The 3,939-nt window shown below is 37.2% G+C and overlaps 2 long non-coding RNA genes across 4 annotated transcripts; one reads left to right on the top strand and one right to left on the bottom strand.

Annotated features, from left to right (window-relative positions):
• On the bottom strand, window positions 1-1,641 carry LOC133745490 (uncharacterized). The gene is made up of 3 exons (XR_009863644.1): window positions 1,446-1,641; window positions 1,143-1,331; window positions 1-347 (listed from the first exon to the last, which is right to left on the bottom strand). It is a non-coding gene; the product is annotated as an uncharacterized LOC133745490 (long non-coding RNA).
• Window positions 1,642-1,983: 342 nt separating this feature from the next.
• Window positions 1,984-3,939, top strand: LOC133707402 (uncharacterized). 3 transcript variants are annotated; one of them, XR_009845104.1, is made up of 5 exons: window positions 1,984-2,078; window positions 2,657-2,779; window positions 2,897-2,970; window positions 3,536-3,790; window positions 3,876-3,939. It is a non-coding gene; the product is annotated as an uncharacterized LOC133707402 (long non-coding RNA). The 3 variants fall into 3 exon arrangements; XR_009845105.1 differs by having other exon boundaries at window positions 2,657-2,761; window positions 3,864-3,939; XR_009845103.1 differs by having other exon boundaries at window positions 2,657-2,761.

The following is a 3,939-nucleotide window of genomic DNA, read 5'->3' on the forward strand; positions in this document are numbered from 1 at the left end:
TCAAGATCCAAAGTTCAAGCTGCAAATTCAAATATCCAGAATACATAGTATCCAAATTCAAGTACTCATCAAGAACAATTAAAGCTACAATTGAAATACAAAGTGTCCAAATTTAAATACGAAGTCCAAATTCAAGTACAAATATGCAATGACATAGAAAGTCCTAATTAAAATACAGCTTCCTTCCACAGCAGCCAGTCGCCGTTTAAACCCAACGTCGAAATGATTCTTCTAGCTTACAGAGGAATGAGTGGAAGGGAAGCCGCCAGCGGTTTCAAACTCTTTCCCATACAGAATTACATTAGTTAAAGGCTTGGACAGCTGCCCAATTGCCGCACAAACACCAGCTGCAACCAAAACCCATATAAAAAGTAAAAAAACACAGAGATGACCACAGTCTTGAACTTGCAAGTCTTTATGCTCCAATAAAACAGAGAGTTTTAGCAAACTACATCAATACATGATTATTAAATCCAGTAGCTGATCAAGTTTAAAAATAACAATAAAAATAAAAAAGACAATTTTTACAAGTAATGATTTGTATTCAACTTCGTCATACATTTGTTCACAATTCACACATTTTGATTTCCTAACTTATTGAACATATTCTCAACTTATAGTCACAGATAGAAACTAGCAAGAAGGGCGAGCAAAGAAACCATATCCAATCCCACTAAGACTATTCAAATGCAGAGTTTATGGCTGTCTAAATGATTTTGGGGTTACTGAAACTTATGAATATGTCAACTGGGTTTCTTCGAATTGAAATGTAGATATCTAACATTGAGTAAGAAACAAAAATTGAGCCTTTATAAAATCAAAATCTAAACGCTGAGCTTCTTGTTTACTCTTGACATATATGGAACCCCAAACTCAAATCCTAAGCACCACCTGCAATTTCAGCAAAATAAAGTTTATACCTATAGCTCGAAAGAAGTCAAATTCTCATAATCAAATCGTTTGCTCACCAATTACTCAATTAAAAACCCTAAAATCACTTCAAATCCAAACTACCCCACAAATTGACCACAAAACCCTCTAATTCAAGCCTTCAATGCACAAACTACCTTCCCTTGACAATTAAACTGAAACCCAGTCCTTCAATTTCACAAAAACAATAATTGAGGAAGTGATTGGAGTACCTTAAGTGGTCGATGGCCCAGAGCAGTCTCTTTCTTTCTTAAATCTTAACGGAAAGAGGAGCTCAATTGGATACCTAACCGATTAAAACCCAATTTGATACTTGCAAAATTAGATTGGGATCACAACAGAAATACTCCACAGACTGAATCACAGTCCCCTTGGCACCAAACACAAACCCAGCGAACCGCCTGCAAATCAATAACAAATTTAAAACTTGACAAGCGAAAACATAGTAAGAACACAGAGAGATTGAATGGGGGAGAGAGATACAGAGATACAAAGAGAAAGAGAAAGAAACTCACAGCGTGATGTGAAGAGAGAGAGAGCAGTCTCTGCGTCTCGCGGTGCAGGTGAAGTGAGGGAGAGAGCAGTCTCGGCGTTGGCGGATATGGCGGCCTCTCTCGGTTCAGATTGGGTTTGGGAAGAAGGACCGAAGGAGGCGGCCTCTCTAAGTCTCTAGGTTCAGATCGGGTTTGGGAAGAAATGAAGGCTGCTGAGACTGATATGTCGTTTGGGAGATTAGGTATTTTAGTGAGGAATATAATTCAGTGCGTCCGATCCTATGTTAAGATTTTGAGCCCTATATTTCGACCAATAATATATGGACATCTGTCAATTTTAACTAAAACAGGCCTGACGAGTTTTTTCAACTTTGAAAGTGAAGGCCCGGCCCGAACCGTAACTTTGAAATTGAAGGCCCGGCCCGAACCGTAACTTTGAAATTGAAGGCCCGGCCCGAACCGTTTTGCTTAAAAAAAAAATAAGGCTCGGCCCGAACGGGTCGGGCTTTGACAGGCCGGTCCGGGTTTGCAGGTTTTCGGGCTTAAACGCCCAGCCCTAGTAGATAGTGAAGGAAGTGGTGCTGAGAATTGTGCATCCGCTCTTTTACTCGCATCTGAGGACTTTTACCAACATCAGCTGCAATCGATTTGCGGGTAATTTTAGTTCTGATGTTGATGCTGCCTCTCTATCAATTCTGCATGACATGATTGTATCTGTTTTTCTTCGATTTAGGGTTTCTTTGTTGGGTTTTCTTTGGATTCACAGTTCGTCAAATTCAGTTCGGGTTGAAAGATTGGGTTTTGGTGATGAGTTAAATTTCTGGGTTTCACGTAATCTGTTTTCTCAAGCTGATAGACACGATCTTTTCTTTCTCTCTTTTCGTTTTGGCTGAGCTTTGTGTTTCTGTTGTTGATAGAGTAAAAGAGAGGGAGAGAATTGCAGAGAATAGGTTCTGCATGTTCTCTATGGGTGTGTTTTTGTGTTCTCTGATAAGAGAAGTAATCAAGAAAAACGGAGAATGAAAGCATTTGTGGTTTTTTTGAAAGAATTTTGATTTGGGGTTTTGGTTAAGGACTATTGGATTAGATGGTAGTTTACTTGATTTCATGAATTTGCTTTGTGATCTTGAAATGTTCTCATCTGTATCTGAACATTGCTTTTGTTTTAGTCATACGGATTGAAAAGTGGTTCTAGCACTGTCTAACAGCTGATTCATCTGGAACATCTGCAGATTTTGAAGCTTCACAGCATATTTAAGGATGGCGAAAGAGAGAAAAGAAGGAGAAGAGAGAGGGGAAAATCTTGATTAAAACTAATCAAGCCAACCAATAAAATTGTAACATTCCTGCTATACGTAGTTCATTCTCAATTGCTTCTTTTTCTTCTACACAAATAGATTCACTAGTTATATTTACTTAACAAAACAAAATGATCTCTTTTTAATTGTTTGCTTTTCTACATTTGTTTCTAGGATTATATCCAGTGCTTTCCGTGTTGAATAACCGCAGTTTCTCCCTAGAAGATTACATTTGTCATCAAAACTTGGTGAGCTTTTCATTTGGTGCAACGAATAGCAACACAGTTTAACCTAAGTTCCTTGAATTCAGTATGTCCTTTTTTCAGTTTCATTTCGTAGGTATATATCCGAACTTTATCATACTCAATTTGATAAACTACATATAACTCATATTGTACATAAATACAGATACCTCAGATTATGAAAAACTTGCATTTCTAATTTGAATAATATTCATCAAAGTTGCAGCAAGATTCATGCCTAATTTTTCCATTTCAAGTATAACTTGAAACAGTTTTTATAGCAATCTCTAATAGCACAGGCAACCAGTTCATACAGCTAATCAGTAGTCACTTTCTCTTCTGTCTTAATCTGGTGTTTGAGCAATTCATAACTGATTCTCTGTTTTGTAGTCTTATCTTTCGACTGATATTAGTTTCAACTTTGATCACTACTGATACAGATTCTAACGTTTTATAACTACTGATAAAATTGATAATATTAGCAGTGAACATGTTGTTATCATGTTGATACCTTTGATGCTCTTTATAATAAAAATGCCAATAGATCTTAAACATGCTCTTACTTTTGCAGGTAACTAAAGACTCACACTTGGTCAGGATAAAACCAAATGTTCAATCCTTCGAATCATTACTTTCACCAATAGTACTATCTCCTACAATCGAAAACCTATCCATCCAAGCTAGCCAGCAAAATTTAGTTAGGGCTATAAATGAGTTCCAACAGAATTTAGCTGACTGGTTTGAATGGATCGATTCTCGACAGTGGCACATAGTAAGAATCAGTTACGCCAGAATATCAAGTAAAATCAACTGTCCACAGCTTAAGGTAAAATATTCTTGATCTCCTGATGTGACTTTCCTATATATGCTGAATTATTTATCTGATTGTGACTTTCAAGGACCACTATCAGCTTTGATGATGCTGCACTTGCACAAATTCCTCAAGCAACCATCACAAGTTGGCACAATCCAGCA

The sequence above is a fragment of the Rosa rugosa genome, chromosome 4, assembly GCF_958449725.1.
Source record: "Rosa rugosa chromosome 4, drRosRugo1.1, whole genome shotgun sequence".
Classification (NCBI taxonomy): Eukaryota; Viridiplantae; Streptophyta; class Magnoliopsida; order Rosales; family Rosaceae; genus Rosa; species Rosa rugosa.